The sequence below is a fragment of the Stegodyphus dumicola genome, chromosome 8 (assembly GCF_044657685.1).
Source record: "Stegodyphus dumicola isolate Sdum_Otavi_A_Nest chromosome 8, ASM4465768v1".
In the NCBI taxonomy this organism is placed as follows: Eukaryota; Metazoa; Arthropoda; class Arachnida; order Araneae; family Eresidae; genus Stegodyphus; species Stegodyphus dumicola.
This window is the reverse complement of record NC_140775.1, coordinates 124,233,250-124,245,666: the sequence shown is the minus strand read 5'-3', so window position 1 is coordinate 124,245,666 and position 12,417 is coordinate 124,233,250. Positions and strand designations below refer to the sequence as shown.

The following is a 12,417-nucleotide window of genomic DNA, read 5'->3' as shown; positions in this document are numbered from 1 at the left end:
AGCATGTTAGAACAAGTTTAACGAATCCTATCTGAAAAACATTACTTATGGAACGATCTGATATCTTACTGTGCCTGTATAACCAATTATAATAAAAGGGCAGTAAAATACGTCGCGAACTTTAAACGCTTCGCGCCATTATTCATGGGGTGTAAAAGTTCGACTGTCACGTGTTACTTATAGTTTAGTGGGAGCTCGATCTTCTCAGATGCGAATGGCACATGTAAAAGAGATACCGTGTATCCTGGTGTATAACGCACACATTTTATACAAAAAATAAGATCGAAATTTACGGATGCATATTATACGTCAAAAATAAAAATGATAGCTGTGAAAATAAAGAAAAGATGAACGTACAAAATTAATATTTCTCATGTGCCTAAATACTGTTTATTTAAAAGAAATGAATACCTTATGAGCTTAAAAATTTTCATTATCGGATAACATGAAAAGTTCATCATATTCGTCCTCTGTTACATATTCATTCAGATCATCGAATTCTGGTTCATCTTTACCATTACTGTTACTCTGATCCATAAATAAATAATCAATTTCGTTCCATCTAAATTGTTATACATACTGAATTTTTAAGTAACTTTTGAATTATGTCGGGTTTAATTTCATTTCCATGTTTTTATTATCCACTCTATTTCTAGACTGGCATGACGCATTTGCCTCCTTTAGTTAATGCTTTTTTACTTTCTAGCATCCACGTATTTCACTGTCATTTTAAATTTTCTTTGAATGTTTTATTGATATACACATCTTGTAGAGTCATTAGGTTCTATTGATGCAAGACGTTGAAAAATGTGCAGTGCTCTCGCTGCGATTCAAACGCCGGACCTCCCGAATATGCATCGAGTATACTTCCAATTACATCAAAAAGGCATATGGGAAGGAGGGAGAAAATACCTTATATATTCCCCTTTTAAAAGTCGCTTGGCAATTAGGGGAACTAATTGCCAAATCCTGGTGGTGACGAATTATCGTCCATCACCTTTTAGTTCGGGCGCCACTTGTAGAGTTATTAGGTTATTTTGAAGGAGGAAACAGGAAAAATGTACAGTGGCCTAGTCAGTAGTTGAACTCCGGACCTCCCGAATGCGCGTAGTGTATGCTTTCAATTACACCACGAAGGTTAAAGACTGAACCAATGGTGTTAATCTGCCTGGAATAATAGCCCTGTTTCTATTACACTCTTTCACCAATTTCCTTATATTATCCATTAGATGGGATCTGAACCTGTCCAAAACTAAAAGACTTTTTGGATTCTTATAGGCAACAGAACGCTTTTTCCAAACATTTCTTATCCACAATTTCATACCGTTTTCATCCATCCGTCTTCTCTCGTGAACAGGAATAAAAAAGCCATTTGGGAAATTACATTTTGGCATCGTCATTCATTTAAAAATAAGCATGGGTTTTAATTTTGTACCCTCCGCTAAGCAAAGCACTACAGTTAGGTGAGAATTTTCGAGACATGTTGGTTTATTTGAACTGTGTTTGTTCCTTTCATTTAAATTATTCTATTTTATATCACATCAAGTTTCATCCGTTTTTCCAGTATGTGAGAGTAAATATTTTTTTAGCATTCGTAGGTCAATAACATACTTCTGGAAACTTATCAGTTCGTTGTCCAAATCTTTCGTAAGCCGTTTCAAAACTTTTTTTTCTCGTAGAACTGAATTATTTCGTGCCATAAATCGACTACATCAACTCAAAGTTGCTTTAAAATTTTCGCTTTCATTCGCATTCTTTTTTTCCCACTTTAAGGCTAATACATATACTCTGTTTCTTGTTACAATTAATCCAGCCCGCCGGTTTTTTTAAGGCGGAGTTTGCAACACTTTCTATTATGATAGGCCATTTCGTTACTCTTTTACGTAATTTATTCTAGTGTATTAATTATTATGATTTCATTTTTCTTCCACTCATGTATGGAGCTTTTATTAACACCAAACATCCTTACTGCAGCATGATTTCTATTTTCTTTCTCAAATTGAGTGACTCTGCGTTTGAAACCAGTACTGTGTTCGTTCGTTTGGCAAGAGCCATATTTACTACAAAAAGGGCTATTTTTACTAAAGCAGCCATGTTTACTACTTCTCGAAGCTATGGAATAATATTCTTCTGTACATTTGCAATGAATACAACCTATGCCCTTTCAGAATTATTCTCTCAAGCATTTTTCCGCGCGCACACACACACACACACACATTATTCCCCTTATTGTTTGTCAGTTCATATACCATTTTTAAAATGCTCGGGAAAAATGAATGGCTTCAAAAGATAAGAACATCGCACATGTATCTTTCGGATTCCTTCGTAAAGAAAAGGGTGGGCGTTATAAGACAAATATAACTAAAAATTAAAAAATATAGGTTGAAATGACAGGTGCGCGTCATACGGCTGAATATACGGTAAGTGAGCATGGGGTGCCTTGGACCGAAGAAATAAGGATTATCACCATGTTTTTAGTAGGAGAAGGGATATTCGCAGTTTTCGCGTCCTAGTAAATCAGGAAGATCTGCCACTTGAAAACATTTGCTGCAAGCTTTGTACGCAAATGATAAAATGAAATAAATACATAGTTAGGCTTTGACACCTGTTGTAAATTAATGACGAACCATAGCAAATTTTTATCAAATCATAGCCAACAAAAAATAGTATCATAGCAAATATTTTTCTCTCGACCATTTGGCTTTGCCATTTTGAAAAACTCATTTTAGATATAAGATTTTATTAAATAAAATCTTTGTTTATGTTCTATACCTTCTACAATTCATGCTCAGTATCTAATTCCTGGGAGGTTATTCATAAACCATAACATCTTAGCTTAAAATTTTTTCAAGCGTTGAAATGAAATCTGCGAATTAAAATCAGATTGCAATTTTTTTTTCAGTCTTATTACATTTATATTTTTTAATTAAATTCCTTTTTTAAAAGTTTTATAGTTTTTATAGAAAATTCTTCAAGATGTTGGATCCTAATTTAATATTCTCAAAATGTAAGATCTTCTTTTAATTTTTAATCGATATCATTTAAAATGCAGTTAATTTATCCTAATCCTAATTTTTATGAACATTTGCAACATTGTTGTAAATTATGAAAAAATATTCTAGAAACATATATTAAAAGCCTTAATATAGAAGTGTTTAGTTTTTAAAACATATATTGTCATGTTTAAAAATCCGTAAACGTTGTCAATTTTCGAGAAATAACATTTTGGCTCATGTAATTTCTGTTCAGGTAAGATTGCGAAGAAAAAATGTTCAAGCAAGCATACTGCAGAAGAATTTAAGTCTAGATCGCTGCGTAGATATTTTAACATTTTCAGCAGTAATTTCACATTTAGCACATTCAATAAGTCAATATTATTTATACAAAAATCGATAAGGGGAGTGTCAGTTAGGTAAACTTACATCACATGCAATACGAGAATAAAACTGAATTCATAAAATACACAAAACCACTAAACTGTAAAGGATAGGATTTTTACAATAAAACAAGGTATTTTCAAAATCAGTACAAGAAGAACTTTAAATAGAAATAAATCTCAATTTTTACGAAATTTATTATCTTAGACTAACGAATATACTTCGTATTTTTAAGTATAGCTTACAGAACTAAATATGAATTATGTAAGCAAACTCTACTATATTCAAAGACTTTAAAATTATGAGAAATAAAAATTTCCAAAAATATTGAACTGATAGCAGTTTGAATTCGTATAAGGTATAGCAAAACTGTTCAGATTCTCGAAAAGTATTCCAAAAATCGTTTATTTTTCATAAAATATATTTTCGGGACTTCACTTTTTGTTCAAATTGGTTGATTTCGAATTAAGAAAAGTTCATATACTCTAACCCTAATTTCTACAAAAATATAAACGACCTTCTAAAAATATTTCAACAATTGAAAGTTGATGACAGCTAATATTACCATGCTACCGAAAAGCATCTGAAAATACCCAAGATCAGCTACAGTCTTCAGAAATTGCTTTTATAGAACACTTCTCCCTACTGGGTGCAATTATGTCACTAGAAACCAAGAGTGGCAAATTATAGGAGTAAAGATAACAGTTGTGACTCTAAAAGGGGCGAGACAGGTGTACCTCTCTTCAAAAGGGTAAAATTTTCACTTTAAAATTGACAGCTTGAAAGCCCCTTTCATATATAATATGCATTTTGCCGAGGACCTTATCATTAACTTAATAGTTTTTACTTAGTGCCAAACAAGAACATATTTTCATATGCATAAGCTAATTATATTTTAATTCTACAAATTATTTCAATATGCAATTTATAAATTTTGAAAAATTTACTATGTCAGTAATAAAATGGTATGTAAACATTATTATTAACAAAGTTAAGGAAAAGTTAAATATATTTTTTGCTTTTACCTTTGTGAAAGAAAATGTTGTTTCATTTTTCTTCCTTCCCCTTCCCCAACTGTATGTGAAATAAGTGTCTGAAAAGTATAATCTTAAATTTGGTTCGAATGTCATCACTGATATATATATATGTTTTATGTCGGCAAGAAGTTTTTATGCACACATTCGATTGGCAGAAGAATAGTTTCTTGAAAACATTTTCTGCCAACGGTTTATATGGGACAGTTTTATAACGATGCTTCATTATAAGGGTGTCTTTATAAAGATAGGCTATTTATCTCGCTGACAAAAATTTTAACGAAAATTCTGCAACTCTGATAAAAATCAGTTTTTGACGAGAAAAAAGCGATTTTTATAAAGGTGCCACCATTTTAAAGGCGTGGCACCACTGCTCAAGTAGCATTTTTGACTTACTAATTTAATTTGATTACTTCTATGATCAATTTACTAATCATAAAAGCAAATTAAAACAATTTTTGTATTGCAGTGTTCCAGCATAAAAGTGCAACGTATTTATAACGGGCAACTATTACGCGGTAGTCTCATTCACCTAGCAATTGAAAGTCGGGAAGGCTTATACTCTGCTTGAAGTCAAGTTTCAGGAACATGTTCTAAAGAAGTCAAAAATATAATTTCCTACATTTTTTAGACCATGAAAGTTTTAATATTGAAATTAAATAGAAGATTTGGTTTTAGGTCAAGAAACTACATGAGTCCCAAAGTTTAACAACTGCTTCTTTACAATCTATTTAATAAAAATAACAGCTTAATAACTGATGCTTTCTTTGTACAGTGGACATATGACTGAGAAAAGTAGGTACTTACAATAAATCTTCTATATTTCTATATGCATTTCATTTGCTATATGTCCCGCATGAAGATACCACAAACTGGAACAATCGGTGAACAAACTGAAGTCTAAAAAGAAGTTTTGAATCAGACCTTCGAAAGTGTGAGTTAGTTTTATATTTCGAAAGCGAGTGACTGAAAGAAATTAACTTATAACTGTGACATTTTTCGCGCAAACTTCCGTTAAAAATGCCATCACCGGAACTAAATAGGTGGAACATCCGTTTTTCTTTTCAGTTTTTATAAGAATCGGTTACTTGCTTTGAATAATGTGGCAACATTTATCGCTGAGACATTTATCAGAATAGACAGTCATAACTATGATTTCTGGTTCGGAAGAAAAAAAAACGGAATAAAATGAATTAAGTGCGTAGATAAATCGTCACGTATAAATAAATAAATATAACCACAGAGATGAATTTAATCTTTAAACTTCGTAAATGACGGTAGGTGGAGAATTGCATTCTTCTATATTTAAAACGATTTTCTTCTCAGTTTTACATTTTGAGCGAATCTTACAGATTTTACACTGTTCAATCTAAACGTCATATTTAATTTGCACTATCACCAGAAGCAAAATAACTCACTTGTATAAAGAAATTGCTGTTGCAATTCATGCCTACCTTAAGATTTTAGTTAACACTAAATTTAAATTATAGCTAAAACAAATAAATCTTTCTTCCATCCACTAAACCTTTATGTGTTATACTGCTTTCATCAGACACAGTACTTTTAAGCACAGACAGATTTTATGAGGCATTAATTGTCACTTTCTCATCTATTTTGTGTGCTCTAAAGAAAAAAAAAAAAAAAAGAATATTTTCTAAAATTGTTTGCAGCGATTATCAGTAATATCATTGCCTCTATATCATCATAAATTTTACTAATGGTCTTTGTAGAGTACAATTTGAAGCCTCGAAATTGCCGTTAGCATCTTTTATGCTTATGACTAGAGGAATAGATGGTTCGTGTGCATTTTTGACTGAATACGGAAAAGCATATAAGGATTACTTGCCCACGGGAAGGAATCCTTCCTGAAAGGCTTTCTAAGGGAAATGAGCTGGTATTCACGTTATACATAGAGAAAAACAAGAAAAAATTCCTTCACAATCGCCAGAATTCGAAACAAGAATCTTCACTAGTCTCATCCATAAGGTCATAATAACAGATCCGAATTCAGGTTAATTTGAAAGCAAAACTGCTTTTAATCTTAATCTGGACCAAATCGATGCCCAAGATTAGATTAGCATTCAGTTTTTCTAGTTTATAATAATTTATTAGTCCCTGATTATTAAGATTTTAACACTTTCGCTCATTTACAATGTCTTTACATTTTTATTTAATGCGGTTACTGTATATTTCATGATGTTTGTGCAGCTAATTATAATAACAGATTAAAATTAGCCTATGATAAACACTTTTACTTCAATAACGATCTTTTTTTTTTTTTTTTTTTTTTCCTGCTTAAAAGAGTTATTTTTCAATTCAAATACAACTTATCTTTCAAAACTGCTGAGCAATAGAGTATTTCTAAGGCTAGTTTTGCAGTAAATAGTATCTAAGTTATATCTAATACTCTCTAGTGTGTTATCGGCGACTCTGCATCATAACAACGTTATTCGAGTGGTCAACAGATTCTACATTGGAAAAAATCGGAAGTTGGCAACCAATCAAATTTTAAAATGCAAATTTTCTACCAAATTATCAGGTACAGTAAGATTTTTAAACTAACTTTCACACTTTTTGAACATGCTGAAATTTATTTCAGTTAACGATAATTTTTACAAATATCAGAAACACAAGAGCTTATTGCATGCAGCTAATCCACAATGAAAAGATTTTTCATTTACTTTCGATATTAAAAAGATGTATCAGTGATCATGAAATCAAAGCGAGATCTTAAAAATAGTTCAAAATGCTTCTTAATTTAGAAGAAATTCAATTTTACACTCGAAGTCGAAAGCCAACGATAATGACATTATTAACTATCATGTTCATTACAATTAAGAAAGCCACAGATGTACAAAAGATGATTTCCAGATCCTACTAATATTTATCCTTTTAGGTTACAGTTACAGCCACATACGGATTAGTTGCGCAGTATTTGCATTTTCTGCGAAAATATCTCATCATGGAAATTTTGAAAGCAAACAAGCGAAAATCATTTGAGGCTGTGCGACGGCTACTAAAGAAGGTGTCATCTGATTTTCAAAAGATATTCCTTGGTTCTCAGTGTCACATGAGGTGTGGCTCTGTGATAGAGCAATATGCTGCGACTAAGACCTAAGATTTTTTTCACCGAATAGCAGTCGGAAACTGCATAATTTTGCAAAAGGAGGATGTAGCAATCACATTCGCTCCTCGCTTCCGAAGACCAAGCAGCAGTACAAAATATATATCACAGTCCATTGTTTTTGTAATGCACAGTCCTCCAGCATGGTAGACACTTTCATACGGCTGGCACTGCTTGTTGACTCTACGAAATATGATTATATTACTATCTAGTGAGGCCTGCCAGCGGATGATCTGTGAAAATCGCTGAACACTGGTTCTGTCCGGGATCAAGCCCCGGTGAGCGTTGCATGTGCGTTTTCCTGGGTTTCTTCGTGTGTAACATAAACACGGGTCAGTTTCACTTGAAACGTCCTCCACGGAGCATCCCTTCCTTTCGTGTAACCCCTAATGGCGGAGCACATAGTAAATAAATAAATACCACTATCTGGTGATACCCTTTTGTAACCATTCATGGCCATTTTATTATCTTACCGCGGTTTATAGCTTATTTACTGTTTTTCATTCGTATTAATATAACATATAGCGAAGGAAAAAACTCTGATCATTAGCATATAGTTTGACCACTACGAGAAGGAACTGCCCATCACGTAGTCTCGGACGATCCGAGTATCTTGCTTTAAGTAACCTAATGGCGCGTGCTCTATAGCAAGGAATTTTAATTCACTGATTTGCAACCTTGGATGTAGTCTCTGTATCTCTTTCCGCAGTGAAATGAACTCCCCTTCTTAAGAGGCAAGATTAAGTCTCTTTTCGTGGTAGACGAACTGTACTGTATGTAGAATTCAATCAAATACATAAAAAACTGGAGAAAGAAAGAAAGAATTTAATAAAATCAGTTAAACGTCAGAATATAACCTGATATAATAATAATATATGTGGGAATGCTATTTTTATTTCATATGCTGTAAAATTTAAATTTTTTATTAACAAACTTTACGATTTGAAAGCGAGCAGTTGCAACACTTTTCGAAATAAAGCAGATTTTTATCTCCAGCGCACAAAACTGTTGCCAGTCAGTAAAATGAATGCGAAAATTATCATTTTCAGAGTTAATAATTAATTAATATTTCGGCTGATTAAAGTTATACGAAGATGAGAATGGTCGAAATGGCTTCCCACGAATTTTTGAAATACGGGGGGGGGGTACCTATCTTGAAACTCAACTCCGCGCCGTTCCGGAGAAGATAATGCCACAAACAAACAGACAGACATGCACAGATTTTAATAGTATAGATTAGCGGGCTGCGACCAAAGCAAAATTTAAGCTTTCTACGTATCTGAAAAGAAAATGTGTAAGAACATTTCCATACGAAATGTTGTAGCTTTATTTTGGCTTGATTAGCAATTTTCGGCCATACAAAATAGAGTTGTACGAATGTTGTCGTACAGACACTCTGTAACTATAAAGCTGCTAGTTTGTGTATAGCTGCCCAATTCTTAATCCTCGAACATCATGAGGAAAGAAAATTACATGCGTTATCAGTTCCAAGTTAGGACTTAAAGTATCGAGATTAATTAGACCAGCACCTATTGCATATATTACAATATCTCTGTTTGATGGAGAACGCCACCTGCACTCTTGAAAACAATTGCAACTTCATTTTCTTATGGGGCTTTCTAACATTCTTTGTGCTCACCTGTAATAACAATTTCGCCCTGGATGTGCATAATGGATAGCAGCAGCAGTTTCAGCACCTTGCTTTCGTAGAATTCCTTCTTCAAATTTTTTTCAGCATCTTGTAAACTGAAAAAAAAAATTGGTGTTACTTTGGTAGACGGTTGCACGGATTTTTGGCGATTTATGTTGGCGCGGTTTTAACAGTCTTCAGCAATCTTCAAAAATGCTGTTTTGACGTATTTCACGCATAGTAAAGTATTCGAAACTTTTAAAAAATAAATATCGTTAAAAATAATAGATTAATTTTTTGTTGAAAACGTTGTTTTTTAAGACTGCTGGCAAATGTAAACAAATACATTTACTAAGAGTATAAAATGCTAAAGTAAGGTTAAATTATTACTTTCATATAATAGAATAAAAACACCGCTATAAAAACATTGCGCCAAAATTTAATTGGAATAAAATATTATTTAAATTAAATATTGAATTAAAAACACCATACCAACGTTTAAAAGAATTTAAATTTTTCAATTAATTAAATTTAAATCGTTTAAAATAAGTTTTATAGGATATAATAATTTAACATTAAAACTTATGCGGCAATAAATATCTCAGGAATTTTTTAAAACAGTGTATTAAATTTTTAATAAAAATTGAAGTATACAATTATAAAGTAAAAGAAAAATATGTACTTACATTTTTTAAAGTATTTTGCCTGTCGTATATTGATAAGTACCAGGAAAAAAAACGATCTTCATCTGTGATCCACAAGATTTATGGATCACATGGTGGTGTGAAGATTTATTTATTATTACAAGGGTCAGAGGAAATTTATTTTAAATTTTTGGAGGAAACCCTTGTAATAATAAATAAATCTTTGATTAGGAAAGCCAGGTTGGACAAAATAAGGTGTCGAATGGCAATTTTTTTATCCCGATACCAATAATTCTTGGTAATTACCAATAACAACATTCATCTTCGAAACGGACACATCCATTCGCTTTGAAATTTGAGGAATTCGAAGAGATGAATAATAAAATTTTAAAATGGCGCGGTAATGCACAAATATTCAGTAACCAATCAGGGAGCTGATTACATCACGCATTGAATTAAAATTATTTAAATAATCATTCATAATAAATCATATTTAAAAAAATGCAAAATTAAATTGTATTTTAATATTTAACAGCCATAAATAATGTTTAAAACATTAGATTAAATTTATAGATATTAAAATCAATTACTTTTAAAATAATGTGACGTCATTCATTACATCATTCACAACATAAAATTTCATAAAATATCGTAAACAATAAAATTTTTATTTAAATAAAAATGCAAAATTAAATTCATTTTTATTTTTTAGAACTCATAAATAATATTTAAAACACGGAATTAATGCATAATAAAACGCATTATTTTTTAAATAAAATGACAACAAAGTATCGGTTACCATAAATAACTTGTCCAGCAATGGGTTTACCATAAGTTGTATCGCTCGCCAAAATCCGTGCAACCGTCTAGCAAAGTAGCACCAAATATTTGAGAAAAGCCAATTTTTTTTTTTTATTTTAATTTGAAAAATGCAAAAATTTGAATTTAAGTATCATCTTATGGATTCACATTCCTTAAACCTACATCCAATTGTGTCAGCATTTTAGCATCCATAGCAGCATTTCCAAGTATATCCATTCTCTGTCTGAAGGTTGATCCGAATCTAAAAGATACAGCTGGACCTACTGTTCTTGATTAGGAATGAGGTAAATGAAGGTAGTTTGCTTGATGATATATGGCACCATGAATTCTAAAACAATAGGGACCTGAATCTGTAGGCATTTCGGTACTATTCAGTTTCGAGGGCCGTAAAAATTCGCCAAACTATTATTGATGCCAATTTATTTAAGAAAAGAAACAAATCAAAATGTATCGGTGTATTTTCTAGCTAAAAGTAGAGTGAGTCCATTAAGAAAAATGACCATAAATCGTCTAGAATTATTATCCTGCTGTATAGGAGTCAGACTCGCAGCTCTTGCTTTACAAACACTCAAATTAGACAACGTTCCAAGGAACTATTGGACAGATTCGAGTACTGCACTTTCTTGGATCCAAAGAGATGACCATTGGGCGCCATTTGTCGCAAATAGAGTAAAAGAGATACGAAAATTGTCATCGGAATCTGAATGGCGTTACATTCCAGGAAATTCGAATCCAGCAGATATACCATCACGAGGGTGTTCGATTAAGAGTTTTGTGAAATCTCGCTGAATGGCTTATGAAGAACGATGAAGGGCCAGAATGGCTTATGAAGAACGATGAAGAATGGCCAACTAGTGAAGTGATTACTCACGAAGAAGAAATTATGAAAGAAAAGAGAAAGAACATTATTTCGACTTTGGCTAATATCACCGCTGAAAAATGGTATCTGATTTACTTTTCAAGTTACTTTAAAATTGTGAGAATGATTTCTTGGATTTTAAGATTCATAAATAATTGTAGACATGGAGAGAGAAATTATAGCAAAACCCTGAGTGTTGAAGAATTGGACATTGCTGAGAAGAAAATAGTGAAGATTATTCAACAAGAAGCATTATCTAGTGAAGAACAGTTGAAGGGACATTTTACTTTCAGAGATGAAGAAGGGATTATAAGGTTGAAAACGAAGATTTTGAGAAGACATGATGATGAAAACTTCCGGTTCCCGATTGTACTTCCAGCCAAACATGAATTAGAATGATACAAGACTACCATTTACAACTTTTACATGCTGGTACTCAAGTTCTTTTGACCAATATTCGTCAAAAATTTTGGATAATAAAAGGAAGAAAAACAGTACACGGAGTCATATCAAAGTGCGTTCGGTGCAAGAGACACTCGGCGAAAGCTCTTGATACGGTGCCTTGTCCTCTCCCAGAAGATCGAGTCAGAGGTGCTTATGCATTTGAGGTGACAGGTGTTGATGTAGCAGGACCACTTTATTTAAAAGAAAATAGAAAAGCTTGGATCTTGCTTTTTACTTGTGGAGTTTATCGTGCGGTTCATTTAGAATTAATTGAAATCTTATCGACTAATGGATTTTTTCTCGGATTTAGAAGATTCATAGCACGAAGAGGACGGCTTAGAGTAGTATACAGCGATAATGGCACAAAATTTGCTCCGATCTGTTGACTGGAACCAAATTATCAGAAGTTCTTCGATAATGAAAATTCAGTGGAAGTTAAATCCACCAACCGCAGCATGGTGTGGCGGCTGGTGAGAGAGACTG

The 12,417-nt window shown here is 32.5% G+C and overlaps 1 protein-coding gene across 2 annotated transcripts in view; it reads right to left on the bottom strand.

Annotated features, from left to right (window-relative positions):
• LOC118184050 (adhesion G protein-coupled receptor G6-like) overlaps positions 1-5,395 on the bottom strand; it is a 105,362-nt gene extending 99,967 nt beyond the window's left edge. The window contains exon 1 of one of the 2 annotated variants that reach the window (XM_035353685.2): positions 5,219-5,395. The gene's annotated coding sequence lies outside the window, so the exon portion shown is untranslated. The remainder of the gene's footprint in view (positions 1-5,218) is intronic. The other variant, XM_035353684.2, reaches the window with a different exon arrangement.
• Positions 5,396-12,417: the final 7,022 nt, after the last annotated feature.